Here is a 20,238-nt window from a genome sequence, read left to right on the forward strand (position 1 = left end):
TAAGCCTTGTCTATAATTGGTGCAGGGTTGTATCTGCCTGGGCTGAGCCATGGGAGGGGGGCATGAGGCAGGTAGCAAAGATGATGAACAAAAAAAGAAAAAGAGACAAATACGTACTCCCGTGATCCAGACTTGAAAAGTTACTTGATTAATTTCTTTACTCCACGTTACCATTCCATTCTGTTTATGAATTTTGCTAATTTTATTATCTTTTTTCAATATTCTCTTTGAATACAACTATAATATTTTCATTAGTGTATTTCTCCAATATTTAATCTTCTTGAGTTAATCTTTTTATCTCAGTAAAACAAATCACAATCTAAGAGAGAGAAATCTGTGTACTCTTTGAAAATAACAAGCTTATTGTTCAATAACTTCTTCTCCACAGTAAACACTAAGGGTAAGTCCACTGAAAGGCAGGGAATATTCCTTTCGCTTTGTTCGTTTATTTAGGAATTGTTTAGTAACGCTGATCATTAAAATAAGACGGCCTCTTGGGCCCTAAGCCCTGTGTAGTGAATACCCGAACATGACTGGTAAGGCAGAGCCACCCCATCACTCCTGGTCCAGAGCAGCCTCTTCTTCCTCCAACCATCGAGTAACAAACAGAAAATGGTCTCTCTTCAATATACAGAGTCCCAATAAACAAAGGCCCCTATACAGGCTCTGGCACAAATAACACCCCTTTTTTATTACCAACTCTTTTATTACAAAATCATAAGCATGTAATTCTGTAACATAACAAAATCACACTCAAGCACATCATATGACATTTTAGGTGAAATGTTGAAATTAGAAGTATAAATGATCACATCCGTATTATTCCCCTACCAACCACACTGAAGCAGGGGTTACCTCTGTGGAACCCTGTATAGAATGGCTACATTAAAGAACCTCTATCCGTGCAGATCTACTGGAAGCAATAGGAATTGGCCACAAAAAGGGGCAACCTCAGAGATTTCCTGGGAATGGAATGGTTTGCACATAACTGAGGCTGTCAGCCACAGAGAGATATATTCGCAATTAGGAAGTCAGTGATCACCTGCCTGAGAGGGATGTCGGAAGTTATTTCTTTATTTGAAGATAAAAAGCATGTTGTGATGTACCTCGTTAAGAGTAAAAAACAATAATATTTTTGTTCTTTTAAACATATAAGGGGCATTGATATTCCATAAGGGTTAAATTTCACATATCGATTATTCCTTCCTGGTACACAAGTAGTTCCCATTTGTTATCTAATGATCTGATTACTCACATAATAAGTTCACAGGCAATTTAAGATGCTGGCCAAAAATCCCAGTGGCAATTGTGGCAAAAGAAGAAGAAAAAGTTGAAAACCAAAGACCTTCCAACATTTTGGTTTCTCTTTTTGTAAAGGCTGATGTGGCTGGCTTGGCACTCCATTAAGCAAATCAGTGCTAATTGTTACCACTTTAGCAAGTTAAAGGAGCATGCGAAGGCAGCGGACAGTTTGGCATAAAGGCGGTAGGTAGCTCTGAAAGTGCCAACTAACTAAAACCTCACGGGTCCAACTCAGCCTAGTCGTAAAGAGGGGTATTTCCCAGGAAAGGCAGGAAAGAAGGTAATTCTATGAGCACTTCTCAAGTAAGGAAATGAACAAATGCTTCTAAGAACTCTTGGAGCGTACATTTATTTTCTCTCTGCACATGGCCCCATCACTTCTATAAAAGGAAATTCGAGGAGAAACTAATTCAGCTAACCTGAGGACGACCATGAGCCACTGGCTTATTAAGACAAGTAAAAGATACCTAAGTAGGACAGAAAAAGGTGATGCAAGAATTAATTCAAAGCAGGAAAAGAATCTCTGATTTTCCAGATATTATCAGTTCATATAGATTTGAGTTTTGCATTCAGACTTCCTTTTGCCAGTCAATCACAGATTTCATATTTGAAAAAATGATACTTAGAAAAGTCAGGCATGTGTAAAGTTATACAATATAGGTGGCTGGCATGGGCCAGGTTCATAACTTCTCCATTCAGTATTCCTTCCACTGGATCTTGATACAGAAAAATTCTGGTGAATGCAGCATCTGTGCCTCTAAACACGGATCATCAGTCAATGAAAATGATGTACTTCATGCTCAACTCAATAAATGAATGATTCTCAGGTACATTTAGGTGCAGAGAGGACAGAGAACCTCTCTGGATGTCAGATTTCATAAAACCGTTAGAAATGCAGGCATGAAAATTCAGAGGAGGACTGAGCTTAGAAAAGAGACTTTAGGGTCTTCTGCATAGCCATTTTCTGTATCCAACCAGGTGAATAAAACTTTCATGAGAAAAGGGCACGCGAATGACCATTCCCTGTGTAGAGCAGGAAGACAAGGAGAAGGAGGAATACATTAAGGAGACAGCGTTACCAGAAAAGAATGAGGGGCGAGCGGTGCTGTGCACAAAGGAGAGAGAAGGTGCTCAATTCTGTCAAGTTTTCCAAAGAAGTCGTGACATAGGAGAACATAAAAGTCAAGGTCTCGGCTGATGAAGCGTTCCTATGAACCTTGAGGGGAGCGTTTCATGGAACTGAGGTCTCAGAATCCACGACAGGATGGCTTGGAAGGTGAATTGAAGGCAATTACTGACAATCAGCGATTCTTTGACTTGCTAAGTGACAGCCCTGAAAGAGAGAGAGACACAGAGAGAGAGAGAGAGAGAGAGAGAGAGAGTGTGTGTGTGTGTGTGTGTGTGTGTGTTGTGTGTTGTTGTTTTAAATTGGGAGAGAGAAAGAGACTCAGAAGAGCATGCATCAAATGTTTTTCAAGAAAGATCTTAAACCTCAATAAAACACAAACAAAACCCAAATAATGATTACTTATCTTTACACTGTTCAGAAACCCTCCCCTTTACATAAGTCTGAAAGGCCTCATTCACCTAGACGATGATTTACCTGAAATTTTGCGAAGTGGCTGCCCTAAGTATTCCATTAAAATATCAAAAATATGGAAAATGATAAATAAAGAACAGTATGTGTATATATAAACATGCATGTATGTTTATTCATACACATTTCAGGACGCGCTATGAAAATGTAGTTAGGAATTGGCCCTGGGCACCAAGTGTTACTGTTAGGGCTGTTCCAGGATTGTGAAGAAAGGCTATACCACAGCCACAGCAGACACACAGGCCCCTGATTACTATGTAAGTCCATTCAGCTTTGTTCTCCAAAACCAACTCTGCAAATGAATGCAAGAAAATAAGACTACGGGTTCCTTTTTACTATGTTTATTTTACATTTGACCTCTTTATAAGAGTAAATAAGAAAATGAAGATAAGCGGGTTTCAAATTTTTGCTGTACTTGAGGGTAACACTGTTACTAATAACCATATAACTTAAGATAATTCCTACCTGTTCAAGGTCAGTGGTTGTCACACTTGGTTGTACATGGGAATTCCTTGGGGAGTTTTAAAAATACTGTGTTCATCCTCTAGGGATACTGACTGCATCGGTATGAGACGCAGCCTCAGCAATGTTGTTGAAAGCCCCCTGGAATGATTTTCATGTGTAGCCAAGTTTGAGATCCACTGCCCTAGGCCAAATTATCTCCCGGTTGTCAGCTTCCTTTATGAAAATGATTGTTCAGAACAGGTGGCAAACGGCATTGCAGTAAGAAGCTTGAACTGAAATGTGTGAGTAGAGAACAGGCTTGAGTTTGCACTGAATGATGCCACTCAAGACCAGAACAAGAGCTAAACCAAAATTATATCATCCAAATGCTGCTTGGTGGTCGTGTCTTGGTTGCTGTTGTTTGTGCCACTTTCGTGATTAGAACCTCATTCTATTATTACTACAACCCGAGGGCACATCAAAGCCCGGTGAAAAGGTCCCTGTACGGTCAAGGTCTCACAAATGCAAGGGACGGTAACCGAGTCACCAGGCAACAGAACTCTAACTCTTCCAATCAGATTCAAACACTTGCTTTGGTATTTTCCATTGGAGTGAGCGCTGCAGTCAGAAATGCATTAGAATCATGTGTAAGGGGGTATGTCCATTTATCTTCATCTGAAGGTAGCCATCTGCATAGGTCACTCTATCTGGAGGCATATCCAGCCCGCCCATGGAAGGTGGGCTGGCCAGCAAGCAAGGAAAGAGGAAGAAGACATTCGCTGTGGAAGGGCTGCCTGTGACTAGGTGGTGAACTGGAGGAAGGACAGCTTCCACTCTCGGGGATTCAATTTAACAAAGCCTTTGCTTCCTCCAGTGGTGCAGATCAGAAAACTGTCACTTCAGAGTGTTCCATACCGCTAAATGCTTGCTCTCTGTCTTTCCTTCCCCTGCACACTGTGCTGATTGTCACCATACTTACTGAGACAATGTTATTAAAGTACCTGAGCCTCATGCTTCCATCTGGGCATCACTGCCACACCCTGGCCACCTTTAGTGGACATCCCAGGCTCTTCGGCGTAGTGACTAAGAGCGTGTGCTCACAGATCAGGTTGCCTAGGTGTAAATTCTCATCCTACCACTCAACAGCTGGATTAATTAAATTCTCTAACCTGCAGTCGTCTCATCTATAAATGCAAACAATAATGGCACCAATCTCATATATCACTTGTGAGGACTACAGAAGGCATTCATTGCAAAGAAGAGTGTTTGGCACCAGTAGTAAAACTAATCATTAAAGTTATTTTGCCAAATCATCCTCAGCAACACATTTTATTCTATGCCTACCCCATGCTACTGAATTAGAAGAGGGACAATAGCCCGTTTTACAAGGGGCACTGGGTGAGGGGCAGAAGCACCTGTGAGAGGAATTACCTCATCCCTAGAAGTACAAATTCAGCTGAAAGATCCTCTTCCTTACAGGTCCAGACAATTCTAGGATTAAAACAAATCTCTTTGTGGCTCACTATATCTTTCAATTGTTTAAATCCTCACCCAAGGACATGCTTATTGATTTTAGAGATAGGAGGAGGGGAGAGAGAGAGAGAGGGAAACATCAATGCAAGAGAGAAACATGGGTCAGTTGCCTCTCCTCCGCTCTCCCATCAGGACCAAACCCGAAACCTAAGTAGGTGCCTTGACCGGGAGTCAAATCTGCGATGATTTGGTTGATAGGACGACACTCCAACCAATTGAGCCACATCAGCCAGGGCACTATCTCTTTCTATTAAATGATATAGTTCTCCTTTTGTTTTACTGTCAAATAACTGACAGTGCTATGCCTCTGTTAACTACTGAAAACATTTCAATGCATGTAATGTAAAGAAAAACTGTTTAATAGAGATGTCTCAAATAGTCACCAAGTGAAACATACATAATACAATAATGACAAAGCATTAGCATAAATAATTGCAGATAAATAACCAGCCTGACATGCATATGAAGAAATAAATAACCTGAGATGCATGAGCCTATAAAATAGCTTTAATTTTACAATACAGTAACCAACTGCAAATTATCGTAGGAAAGAAATATACCTGATGAATGGAGAAAATCCATCAGCTTCCCGGAAAGGGGGAAGGCTCCACTTGGTTTTGATCAGAGGTAGCATTAATGAAATATTAATAACCTGAAAGATTAATAACATCTGAAAGTGAAGAATTCCCTTTTATCCTTTTTGCCTTTCTAGCCTTTAATGTAGGTGTTAATGAGTATTGAAGCAGACAAAAGGCAAGAAAAGTGATAAGAAAATGGGGCAAACTGAATCTTCATCCTTGAATAATCGGACTTGATCTTCATATTTGGTCTTCATGCCCTTCCCCATTTCCCATGGCGATTTCTGCACAAAAAGTAAATATTCACAGAATGAGAAAAATGTCACTTACACATTTTACAAGACAATCTCTAGGAAAAGTCCCGATTCTTGCACATTACATATTGTGAGAGAAGAAAAAACTATTTTTCTCAGTCAAATAAGCCCCACTTCCCTTCGATCCCTAACTATTACCCCTCATCTTCAATTTTCAGAAGAAACAGGTCCTCATCAGGAGCTGAGGAGGGGTTTTATTTTCTCTAATCATAGTTTCCACCAACTATCTCAAATTAAATATCAGTCTAGGGTCTGCAAGTTTGCTGTACGTGCTAGGAAGGGACCCCCCCCCCCACACACACACACACACCACTGTGTGAGCAGACCCTCTGATAGTGACACACAAACATGGACACCCACAGGCCATTCACCATGGCTGTGACACTGCCAAACAGCAAATCCCTTTGATGTGTCCATTCAACAGAAAACTAAGCTCTTCATAAGACCAAACACTTACCATTGTTCAATGGTGTGGTTTTATTGAATTACATGTCATGGCGCCCTGGGGTTGGTCCTTTGGTAGCCCTGTGTGGCCAAATCAAGATCTCAGTGCTGTCTACTGACCTCTGACACTGCCCCCACCCCCTCCCCCTGAGTCAGTCCTGTCAGGCAGGTTACAGGGGCTCCCCCTGTCTTGCTTGGAGCTTCCTGCCTGTGACCTTCTGAAATGCAGAAGAGCTCTCTGAGACCTCTTCAGCTGCTCTTGTTGCTTTGTTGACCTCTTCTTGTCCCCAGGACAGATGTTACGGTATTGTTAAGTGGCCAGGTGACATCTTATGCTGTCATCTCCACAAAGGTGCAAACCTGTATGTTTTCTTTGGTCTCCCAGCTGCCTGAGAGCAAGCCTGAACATCTCTTATGCCTCTGTGAAAACTCCACTGCTTTCTATGGTAATCAGAACCACTGTCTAGAGGCGATATCCTCGGTCTTCCGAATGGCCCGTGTCACGCCATGAACGCGGCATCCGTATCTCAGTAGCTGCATCCTTCCCTCAGGGCTTGCCAGCCACTGGGACCGCACTGGCTATCTAGCGAGTGTCCAGCCAGCTTGAGCAATTTACGCTCAAGGCCTCATAGTCCCTGATGACAAAGTCGTGTCATTTTCCCACTATAACCTACTCTTAGAGCACTTTGTAAGGCTTGTTACATCCTTCTGTAGGTTCAGGTAGAAAGAAATGCATTTCCCAGTTAAGCGTCACTGGACATACTGAGATTGGGAATAATAAGAATAAAAAACACAAAGCTCAGGAGCCTGGTCCATCTGGGTCTGAGTTTTAGCTCTTTTTATCTGTGCCTTTGGCCAACTACATACCTCCCTGGCCTCTGGGTCTTCATCTGTGAACTGGAGACAATGGGTCCATACTCCGCCGAGCTGCTGTGAGGTGTTTTAGTGCCCAGCACTGTAAGGGATGCTGAAAAACAATCAGTACTGGATTGTAGCACCTCTTATCAACACTTCCTACCCCTTTTCTATGGACTTTGTATCCTTTACTTTCCTACCAAAAAGTGAAGGAAGGAGCATTTGTTTTAAAGATTTTATTTATTTATTTTTAGAGAGAGAGGAAGGGAGGGAAAAGGAGAGAAACATCAATGTGTGGTTGCTTCTGTGTGACCCCTACTGGGGACCTGGCCCACAACCCAGGCATGTGCCCTGACTAGGAATCGAACAGGTGACCCTTTGGTTCACAGGCTGGCACCCAATCCACTGAGCCATACTATCCAGGGTGCAAGGAGCATTTTTGATTGTTTACATTTTATTTGATCAAAAACATCGTTGACTATCATGCTTAGCTAATGCATAATGTTAAGAAATTCAATGCAGATTTTTTTTAAAAAGTGACTCTATTTTGTTCGTATCAGGGTCTCACTAGCAGGGAGTATCGTCAGTACCATCACTACCACTGTCAGTCCCAAACGGCACCTTTCAAAGCAGCGCCATATTATCTGGACGAAGATGTAAGCAGAAATCTTTTTAAATCATTATGTTTAAATAAATACATCAGAAGATGTACTTCAGATACTCAAATGGAATTTCACTGCCCTCAGTAGAGCTAGAAATACATTTTTCAATTATGTGATATAAAAATCAAAATATTTATAAACAATCATAAACTAAAGACCAAGAAAAATTTAAAAACCCGTGTTTATGGGCAAAGCCTTTCATCCCCTCCTCCCAGCAAAAGGAAACACAATGAACAAAACAACATGCCTCAAGTAAACTTAGAACTTCTTAAGTTTCACAGCCTTCCTTGGTTTCCCCACATCCCAATGCCAAGTTCACAAGGATAACCTGAATGACAGCCCAGGGTTATTGGGGTTGGGAGGGAATAGTCAAGACAGGATGTACTTGTGCCTCATTAAGGGATGTGGCTCTCTGGGGGCTGGGACATCTTGAAAGAAAACACTGTTAGATACTGAAACATTTGTTTCTATCAGTGGTGGTTTTCCAAACACCGCTGTCTCCTCATCGTCCTGGCCTCCTTGTGGCTGGGTAAGCCATGGGGCTCCCTCTGTCCATTGAGTTGGTAGCCATGTGAAAGCACCTTTCAAAGCCAATACATTGAATTCCCAATGCAAGAACCGGCAGGGGTTTCCCTCGGGAACTGTGACTGTTATGATCCCTGTCCTTGAACTGGGTCCCTCTGAGTGTCTCTACATGGAGCAGGTGCACCCACTGCTGACTAGGAGTGGGCAGCCGTGACCTGGGGAGAGGAAGGAAGCATGTTCTGTATTTGGAAAAAGGAGAGGTATGTATATTTGTGTGTGTGTGTGTGTGTGTGCTTTTCATATATTACATATATATAATATCTGCTTTAAAAAGAAACCTCTGGCTCTGGAACACACTCCTGAGAAACTTGTCAGAGATGCTACGGAGGCACAAGGAATTCTGGGGGCTGATTCAAAAGCTGAGGAAGAGATGCCACAATGGGAACCACCAGGTCGGGAAGAAGGAAACATTTAATTTAACAGTTTGTTAGGTTAAAAAAAGGATAAAGTAAGCAGCAAACTGCTGAATAAAACATGTTATGTTTTTTCACCTTGACAGACACACTTTCATCTGCACAAAATTTAGAAATCCATGTATTTCATTTGACTCAAATTTGGGAAACTACCAACGTTGAAAGCCTCTATTCTGCACGTGTGTTGGTTCTGTTGATGAACTGGCTATGTCTGGATGAGTAAACAAGCCAAAGATAATGCATTAATATTTATATTTTTATGCTATGAAATTTAGTTGTATTGGATTCAGTTTTGCAAAAACACTCATTTTGTTGTTATAGTCTAATTGTTCATGTAATTTGGGTTAAATGGAGAATAATGATCTAAGAAAGCGTTCAATCAGCTCTGATCCACAATGTTTGTTTTTGTGCAGCCTTCCTGCTAAGAATGATATTTTTTTATATTATAAATGGTTGAAACCCATTCAAAGTAATATCTCATGATATGTGAAAACCGTATGAGATTCAAATGTCAAGGTCTATAAGTTCATCCCACTCATTTGTATTTTCTCTCTGGCTGCTTTCCTGCCAGAACAGCAGAGCTGAGTAGGTGGGTATGAAGAGGGCATGGCCCGTGACTCTCACGTAGGTACCACCCAATGCGCTACAGGAAAGGCTGCTAACCCCTCCGTCTAAAAGACCAGAAAATAAAATACAACCATATGCAAGTGCAAACATGTCTATTTTTTAGAAAACCATATATAAATGAAATTGTTACAACTGAAAATTTTATTTTTTCGTATTGTCTTAAATTACTTATTAAAATTAAATGGTAAAGGAAAAATTATATCCCTATGTATAATAGGTAACAAACAATTTAATCTGGCTGAAATGTTATCTTTTTAAAAATATAACTAAACTATATCAAATATTCCCATTAAAACAAAACTATCTTCACTAGCTACCTCTTTAGTATTCGATATCCATACTGTTTACCACCTCAAGGTAAATAGTAATGTGCTTCCAACACATTATGTCTAAACCTATGGGTGAGCAATGTGTGATGTTTCGTGTTTCCAACTGTCCTCAATGGCCATGTTCAATAGTTCAGTTAATGTGAGTTTCGTCCTCATCCTAGGCACCTCCAAAATGAATTACAGCACAAACAAAAGCAAGTATATGGACTTGAAAACAGTTCCCAGCTAGAGGAAATTCCATTGCATCTCTGCTGTTAGGGAGAACTTATTTGAGAAGTTAAATCATTCTTCTTTCCTCTCACCTAAATACACCCACCACGCGAATGCTTCCCTGGCTGTGAGTCAGTGTCCCTCCCCCAAGTTCAAAGTCACGCACACCACCAAAACCGCCTCGCCTTCCGAGTTCCGCACGACGGAACGTGCGGGTATTATCATTTCTCAGCTTAGCTCATTTTAACAACAAATAACATGTTGTCTACGAAGTTTTGCGTGGATTCAAGAAGAACAGTAGTTACAACTTATAACACAGAAAAGCATCCACTTCTATTCTTTAAAAGGTTTTAGAATGGGTATGTAGTTTCTCGGACTAGGCCTTTCCCATGGGCTCAGTTAAATTTAAGTTGTTTCACTGCTTTTCTTCACATTAGATGTATTTGTACATATATGTTCTATGAGGATTTTGATCTAGAGGATTTTGATCTACAGGATTTTGCCTCTTCTTAGAATACGGTAGACATTCAATCTATTAAATTAGTTGTGTGGCTGTGTTTCAGCAACAGAATACAGCTCATTTGCAGTGCTTTGTAAGTTTTTCAGGACGTGCTATTGTTCTATGTGTTGTAACTTGCATCCAGTGTATTGTGACTCATTCTTGTTCTTTAAAACCTGCATGTGACACCTGAGCTTATCTGGGAACTTCTCATAGAAAAAACTAACAGCATCGGGAGGTCATCCAATTTACCTTTGTCCTCCCATTTAATTTTCAGTAGATGTCATGGTATTTTGCATCTTGTCTGCTGAGACCGAAGCCGTCTCCCTAAATAACTGCTGTGAACTTGAAGGAGACAGAGAAGGCAGAGGGACCCACGGATGGTAAACTTGCCATTAGCCGTATGGAAATTGGCTATAGAATGAGCTCCCATTTCTCTATAGCTTCCCAGCTTTCGACAGTTACTCTTGCCCTTTCCACAAAGATGTAGTATTGGCTCTTAAAAGAAGTATTTTCACTCATTTCAGTGGGTAATTGCTGAAAAGAAACTCTTGTTTGTGGGAGGCTTGCAGAAAAAAACTGGACTTTTTCAAGTGAATCACGTACCTCCAACTCCCAAAATTTAATTCTAAAAACAATTTTTAAAACCTCACAGCTGGAATCACTAATTGTAAGTGCCTGTGGATGAGTTTGTTAAAGTCCAGCCCATCCCTCTAAACTGTCTGGACACTGTTCACATTTTTGTAATGCTCTGTGTTTTGCTTTTTTCTCCATTCCAGAGTCTCAGCTCTATTTTTCAATTAATAGCAACAAACATATCCCAGAGAATGTTAACATGGGGGTAATTTTTACCATTTTACCTACCAAACAGTAATGCAATTCTGAACAAGAGCTATGCATAGTAAGTACGTACTATGTCTTCCAATCAAAGCAACACTTAAATCCAGATAGCAAATGATGGCAATTAAAAATATGCATTTCTAAGGATCCTGTTTGAAATTAAAAATGCATGAAATATAATATCATTAAAAATATTAGCCCAGGTACAAGCAGTTCATGTAGTGGAGCTTCCTCTCAAGAACATCTAGGCCTTGAGAAAATCTCTCTTGATAGAGAGAGGAAAAATTTAAATAAAGGTAGAGATGAGAAAAAAACAAGAGATAGGAAAAGAAGGAAAGGAGGGAGGGCAGAAGGGAGGGAGGGAGGGCGGAAGGGAGGGAGGGAGGAAAGAAGGACTTCAATTAAGAAAAATCCAGGATCTGTGAATAGGCACCAGATGCGGCTATTGGTGACGTTAGATTTAGCAGTAATTCATTTTTTAAAAAGTATTGTCAGTGCCAACCACGGGCCCTGCCCTGTGGTCTTCACTCGGTCCTCCCAAGAACCTGAAAGTCTAGTTAAGAAGATATAATAGAGACCTAACATAAAGCAAAACCCTGCTTCTCAGGAGTGACCTGTGAACTACCTTCATCGGTATCAAGAGGGTGGCTTACTGAAAATGCAAATCGGACGCCCAGTGCCCACTTCAGATGTACTGAACTCTACTCTGAACCCCTCCCCAAGACCCACTGCAAACGGGCACCTTTTACGTAAGCCCCTAGTTGTTACAGGTGATGCGCATTAAAATCTGGAAAGTCGTCAGAAAGAACGCATAAAGAAATCTGAAGTAGACACGGGAAAAATGCCTCAGACGACAAATCAAAGATGACAAATGACTCCAACAAAGAATCATCAAAGTCCTGAAAACTGCAGGAGTGACACCTAGGAGTCCTCTACTGGCACCATAACAATTACTTTCAGTAATGACAGCATTTCAAGCTTGAAAGTTCTAATGCAAGATATTATAATTAGCCATGACCAGTGTGGCTCGGTTGGTTGTGTGTCATTCCACAAAGCAAAAGGTCACTGGTTCAATTCCTGGTCAGAGCACATGCTTGGGTTATGGGTTTAGTCGCCAGTGGGGGCATGTATGAGGGGCAACCGATCGAAGTTTCTCTTTCATATCAATGTTTCTCTCTCTCTTTCTCCCTCTCTTCCCCTTTCTCCAAAAGTAAACAAATAAAATTTTTAAAAAAGATATTATAACTAGATCTACCTGAATTCAAGATAATAAAAGATTATTTCACACACTCAACATTTAGGGTTTCCCCAAAGAAAACAAAATATTACTAATTCTCATGAATGAAACTCCAGGTCCCTACAGTCTATGAATTATATGCATTCCAGGGACCTACCTGCAAAGATCTGAGGTTATGTTTTCTGACCATTTACCTACCAAATCTCCAAGTCTGATATTACTGTTAAAGGCAACACTGGTACCATAGGATTTACTAATCCTTTTTCAGAAAGGCATTCCTATTTCCAGAACACTATTTATCATTTTTCCACAGGGTCACTGGGTTTCAGACAAGGATCAAGTTGTAGAATTGTATAAATTAATTTCAGAATATGTTAGTGGCACAGAGAAATATTTTAGAGAATCCTTAATAATATTTAATATTATAAATATGTCTGGAGCTTAGACTAGGAATAAAACCTACACAGAGAAAAGTATATTGAATCAACTAACCAGAAACCATTTTCTCTGAGGACTGAGACTACAATATGCTCAAATATATGTTTTGTCTCATAGTCATACCAGTAACACAGGATCAGACAGGATTGGCTTGGTCCTGTAGATGGACATGTTAAGTTTTTCAAGGAAATAAATACTGATCACCACACAATAGTTTCTGTATAGATTAAATATTCTACTGTCCTACAAGTAACAAACAAAAAGCATAATGAAACTACAAAAAAACACCAACACAAAGTAAAAGGTTAATCTAACTGACATCTCAAATATTACAAATCAAAGAATGCTTATGCCTCCAGCGGGACACCTCTAGAAGAGATGGCTCACCTGTGCGCATTAACAGACAAATACATCCTACCTGTCTCTACCTATCCCAAGGCTATACCATTGGGATAGCAATGGCAAGCTTCATTGTGCATTTATTTGAAAATAATTGATTAGCTTTCTTAAAGACTGGCTTTCTAGTCCTCCAAGTGAAAACAAGAGTGTCCCAGGCCTTCAACCTTCTGATTGCAGAAGTCACTTCTATCTGCAAATCCTGGAAGAATACCAGTTGTTCGCTGTGCTCATACTGGCAGTGAGATAGCGGTGCGCCCGTAGCAGCAGGCAGAGAGCTCTGTGACGATGCAAAACAAGCTCATGTGGGAAAACCCAGTAAACCGAGATCACTCAAGCAAAAAACCGCCATTTCCTTGAAGATCATTTTAAGAGCATGTGGACACAAAGCCCAGCATCATAGTGTCCTCCTCCTTCATGTTGGGAAGGGGTATTGTAGGCGACACCCACCCCCAAGTTTACCTAGTAGTGTTCCTCTTAAAACACTGCAGACCAGACAGGTACAGAAGAGAAGAAACCTTTTTTTTTTTTTTTGCTTTGGTGTTTTATGGCTCTCTTCTCTTCCTATCATGAAATATGATAAAAGAATAAATTGACTCCCTAAAGGGGAAATGAGATAACTTCTACTGACTTTTCCTGTAATATTTTTTCTACTTTAAAATAACCTATGGGCTATGATTCAAAATATTCATGGTCCTCTCTGTCCCCTTAATTTACAAAGCTCTCCTCAAGATCCAGTACACCCAAATCTTGCTAGTCACATGCTTAATGCTAAAAGAACTGATTTAAATCTGAATAGTTCTCCACCAGCTGTACATATATTCACTCTTCCACTCTTCATTATTTATTATCAATCTTTGATATAATTTTTCTAGATTAATAAGGTGGCAAAAGTAATAGAATTGCCTTCATTTAAGCAAACAAAAAGCAATTAATATGTTCTATATCTCAGAGATTGCTTTTCACAAAAGCCTTGAATAAGATAATCTACATGCCCTATAATGGGGAACTATTTAAACAAATGATGATACATTCATAAAATTCAATATTTCACAACCTTCTTGTACCAATAATTTACATGGCATAAGGAAATGCTTCACAAAGTAATATAAATATGAACTAAATTGCATTAATGCATATTTTATGCTATATATGGAGAAAAGTGAAAACGGTAAGAGAAAAATCTACTAATGGGTATGGAACTTTGTTTAGCATGATGAAAATATTCTCCACTTAGATTGTGGTTGTGGTTGTGGTTGTTCAACACCATAATATACTTAAACCATTTCATTGTATGCTTTACATACTATATGGATATTATATAGTGTGTGACTGGTATCTCAATGAAGATGTTAAAAATGTCATATAAGATTATTTCAAATAAGTTTACCAAAGTATAATTTACATAAAATACCAGGTACACAGTTTGATAAGTTGTAACAAACGTTTACGCTAAACAAAATCAGCATCTGCTTCTAGAAAACCCAACCTACATCATAAGCCAAGTGCACTTCCTGTTTTGTTTCATTTTCTTGTGATTCTTTCATTATTTTCTCATTTACTGCTGCATGAGGGACAAAGCACAAAGCTCAAGGTTGCGTTTCTTCATAACTGGCTCTAACATTGGAATGCCCTAAATCACCAAGGGTACTGGGTAACCATGGTGTACCAACCGCTACCTGAGAATATGTCCTTGACCCATCCGTCTAAGATGCTTTTAACCAGCTGTCCACTCTGCTTTATTTAGAGTTCATTGCACTGTGACAGCCCCTTTGTAACACGTTGAAAGTCCTGGGTTGTTTTTCCGAGAATTCTCAGAGAACTCTCTCACTGACATGGGTTCACTACCTGGCAAGCAAGTAAATTTAGGCCTTAACTATAATAAAACAAAACCAAAAAGCTTTGCTCTCCTTTATTTTTGACAAAGCTCACACTTGAACCCCCTACCCCCTAGGGCCTACGCTCAAAAGCTATTTCTCTCTGGGTGTCAAGAACTCAGCTGGGCAAGCTAACAGTGATTTCCCAGCATGCTTCTCCTAGCTCACTTCCATCTCCGGGTTTCACTGTACCCTTTTCTCCTTCTCAATCCATGCTCAGTTCCCAGGCCCAGTCCTGGCTCTGACTTCTGCTGTGTATGCCCTGTGGCCATCTGTAACTGGCATTTATGTCATACACATGAAGTGGCAGTGAGCATTTCTATTAATAAAAAGTGTTTATTATTTCTCATTTTGCCATTTGCAGTCACACTGATATGCAGAAAAACAGATTTGAAAGAATATAGTTGATAGATTATATGTAGTATGTGCATCATTGCTGTTTATTTATTAAGTAAATGTTCATCCACCTTGAGCATTATTTAATCTTACTAAACTCACTGTAATTGGTTTTCTAGTTCCAAGCACATCATGTGCTTCCTAATTAAAGTCCAGCCTCTCAGCCTCAGGTGAAGCCAGGCCATAAAACCACAGAGAGTAGGGTAGTGAAGGTCAGAAAATGTCCAGAGCTCAAGAGGCAAAGAGAAGGAATACAAGACAATCATCAGAACTCCAATCACTATGAACAGAATACACAGATCCATCAAACTCCCCAAGTGCTCCCAACATAAGCACGCACATGTGCATGCACACAAGCACACACAAACAGGCACATACATTCTCCTCATTTCTTTAACATCAAAGAACCAAGTTTCCTGATTTAACTGGAGAGAAAATAGGATATTCAAAAGTATTAGGGAGAATAATAAACAGGAAAAAATGTATCTTGCAACTGAAACACATCTTTCGTTCCTTCTGCAGGGATATTAAGGAGAGAGAGAGAGAGAAAGAGAGAGAGAGAGAGAGAGATACCCCCCATGCAATGACCTTTACAAGGACAGAAAGAGTTCTCGTCACATGCTTATTCCCTCAGTGCTGTTCTTTCATACCAAGTTACCACCTGGAACTCCCCTTTGCTTGATCCTCCCGCTGCTGAACCTCAGAGGTGAGCCTGGGCACTGCTGACGTGGCAGGTAGGATGCAGTCAGTACAAATGCTTCACAACGAGCACGCTTACCCATTGACCTTGACCCCCTCCTCTGGAGGGGAAGCATCTGGCAGCTTCATGCTACAATATGGGCACACAGCCCTGGGACTTCTCTCCTGCCTGTCACCAACTCCCCTTAGCAAAAATTAATGAAGGAGGAAATGGGGCATGAGGCCCAACTCCACTGTTCTCTCTCCAGTTGGGCAGTGAAGGCTTTGAGTCACATGAAGCATAAGCATCTTAAAGAGACATTGCCTGTCAGCTGTCATCATTTTTGTGGCACAGATTTATACAGGGACCATCTGATGAGCCTGTTAGAATAGAGTATCCTTATGTAAAAGCCATGATATGGGCTAGACAAGGGTTTTTCTTAAGTGTTCTTTTTTTTTTACTATCATCTCATACAAACCAAGTATTGCATTTTTGTGACTTCCACATTGTTGTCAGTGACCACAAACAGCATGCCTTTGGTATACAAATTCCTAAAATTTGGTACCAAAATGTTTAAAAATATGGGGCCATTGGCACACACATTATGAAAACTCCAGGCTCCCAAATGCCCTTGGGCGTAAGGACCCCACGTGGAGGCCAGCGGCCTCGGGATAAAATGAACCTGCGAAGCCAGTGGGTGTGAGCTACGGCTTCAGCCTGGAAGCTGGTGGGAGGGCGTGTAAGGTGATGAGAGTGATCAGGAAGAGCCCCGCAAAATGCAACATGTAAATCACTTCCCTAAATAGCCCTTTTATTTGCAACCAATGGCTCGTCCCCATTTAGCCTGAGTGCCTCTCCCCTCTGATGTTCTACCAGCTCCATGACATCTTGCTGGGTGGCAAGGCAGAATCCTCCGTCTCCACAGCCCCGGCTGTGATGCTATCACACTCCCACATGCGAGGGAGCTAATAAGCCCTGACAAATGTCAGGAACCTGCCTGACAACTGAAACGCCTTAGGACTAAGTGAATGGGTTCAACACACACAATCCGTCTGCAGCCAGGGGAAAACTCCTGTCTCCCAGCCCCCCGCCACCGCCACACAGGAGGCCCAGGGTCTTCTGGGACCCTGAGTGCTGGAGACAACGCGTTTCACCCTGACATTCTTTTTGGTCGTTCATATTGAACAAAGCACAGAGGAGCATCCTTTGCGTGGACCCCAACCAAAAGTCTGCACAGGAAGCCATCCAGTCCCCGTCTTTGTGCCTCCACCGCACTAATGACCCCTCTGAGCTGCGAGTCGCTATGACTGATGACTTCGCCAGCGGGGCCTTTGTGTAAAGGAGGCGGCCTCCATGCAGCGGCAACCACTCAGTCTCGGCCTCATTCTGTCCACGGCACGACTGCCAGGATTATTTGTTTTGAAAAGTGGTTATTAGCTTGCCACTGGGTTTTCTGGGTATGGATGAACACGGATGTAACAATTAACAAGGTAGAAAGGACCCAACGAGTTTCACTCGTCTAATAGAAATGGTGCATCCAACAAAGCAGCTGGCTCGGCCTTGACCCCATATGTCCATTTTATGAAGAAGTGGCCTTCACAAGCTTGGGAGCAACATCATCCCCCACAGGAGAAGCTGCTGTGTCTCTGGGGCCCTTAATTCACAGAGGGGATCCCCAGAATGTCTGGTCCTCATTCACTGACGGGCTGGCTAAGCGGCTGAAAACGCATGGCGTTCACTGGGCTTCTGCATCTGTTCAACCTCAATGCTGGCCACGAAGGACAGAAAGCAGAGTGGCCGCTCTGCACCGTGGACAGAACTCAAGGCATCTGTGTAGCTCTGGCCAGTACTGACCTTGATGAAACTTGTTACAATTCCACGGAAGTCTGGGCGCTTGCCAGCGGCCCAGTGTTCGGTCTGCCACTTGGAAAACTACAGACTGGCAGATGAATGCTCTCCTCTTTGGGGCCATGAACTGCGAAAACTAATCACAGTTACTGATCAAACCATCTGGATTCTCCATGCAAATGCCCGAGTTAAATGCCCTTTATCTGATGAGACCAACTGAACTCAAGCTGCTGTTGGAGTCTGCATCATACCAAACACCACCATGTCTCCCTGCGCACGGCAACGCCGCCTCCATCACAGACTGTGTCTGCTGGAGGCATACGGCTGCTCCACGCCAGGCTTTTGACTTCTGGGAAGGGTTGACCCCTTCATGTCATGGCGAGGGAGGCCACACCGCACGGGGTGCTGCTCCTGTGTGATCCCAGCACATCGACTGCCTCACATTTTAGCTTCCTCTCCATTATTATCAGCAGGATCTTACCATAGCTCGCACTTTTGCACGTAGCATGGCAGCACGCCAAAAATGACCTGTCTGCTCCTGTCAATGGACCAAGTAACGTAGAAACCACATAGGCTATCGTTGGAAAGTCAAAGTTAGGTCTTGATATTTCAATTGCCAGTAATCAGGAACACTAGCTCCAGGAAAAATAACAATAAGTAATATTTACATAATAATTCAGAACTTAGAAACGATGCTCATACGTTAACTTAAATCTTCCCAATAGACCTTTTATTATTGATATGTTACAGATAGGAGAATTCATCTTAGAGGAATTGAATAGCTTGTTATATCACATCAGATCATGACCTGAGTCTGAAGCTGGAATGCAGATCGACTGGATGCCAAATCGACACTGATATACAAGAGAACAGACAGGAGCCCCACCTTTGCTTTAGTTCTCACGAAAGTGGTCGAGGTGCCCCTAGATCTACAGATGTCTTCTTTGAAACAGGATGAGCGAACACAGTTTGGCACATTGTCCTTATTATTACTAAACATGCAACTGAGCAGAGTTCCGAACAAAAGGTAATGAGTTTCATTACAGAAAAAAATGGAGACAACTGTACTTGAACAACAATAAAAAATAAATAAATAAACAAATTCTTAGCAGTAGACAACTTTATATATCTTTAACAGTCTCGCCTCAAAGTTGGTGTTTCAAAAAAAAGGTACTTATAATGTTTCAGCCAAATCATGAAAGTCTTGCATCCATAGGCTTATGTCCTTGCCCGCATAGAAGAGGGACAATTTCAGGTATTTGGAGATGAAAAAGTACCCTCCTGGTAGGAATGGGTGGTGAGTGTCTGCTTCCACATAATTAATGATCTGTACCACTCTACAGTGAAAAGAAGGGAAATAACTTAAAACGTTGATAGAAGGACCACACATGGAAGTTGCACTGTTTAACTTAAAAAAGAAAACAGGCAGTACATTCTTAACTAGTACATTCCACGAAAATATGACCATCTCTAAAATTGACATTATAGCCTGATGAAAAGCCTTGACTAGCTATTTAAGACTGTACTAAAGTCTTATTTTGTTTTTATAAAGGCATGGTTCCATTCTCCCAAAAAACATGTCAATATTCTTATATCATGTCTTAGCAGAAATTTTCCCAGTAGTGCTTCAACATGTGCATAAATTCTATCAGTGTGCAAAACATTTAACAATCAAGCGGTCTATGGGCTATTACTACATTCAACAATGATGCCTTCATTTTCAGTGCATTTGCCCTTCAAAGTCGAATGAGAGCATTTTCAAAGTTATAACAATTGAAATGTTGGCACTAAGTCCGTGTTTTCCCATCTTAAAGCAATAGTTTAGATGAGGATGCCTTACCACTATTAACAAAACATCTGTTGGAGGTTCAGCAATCAAGACAAATAGTTTCCTCTCTAATTGTTTGAAAGTGAAATGAACACTCGCTTATCTTAGAACAGAAGCTCGGGCCACAACAGACCCAAAGCGGACGGAGGAAGAGGCAGACGCTGAGGGCGGGCAGGCACAGGCTGCTGCTGCTGGTGAGCAGCTCCCAGCCGAGGCAGGCACCCTCCGCCTCCCAAAAGGAGTCATAGCAGCACAATTTACAATAGCTAGGTGCTGGATGCAACCTGGATGCCCATCAGTCAATGAG

This window comes from Phyllostomus discolor, chromosome 9, assembly GCF_004126475.2.
Source record: "Phyllostomus discolor isolate MPI-MPIP mPhyDis1 chromosome 9, mPhyDis1.pri.v3, whole genome shotgun sequence".
NCBI lineage: Eukaryota > Metazoa > Chordata > Mammalia > Chiroptera > Phyllostomidae > Phyllostomus > Phyllostomus discolor.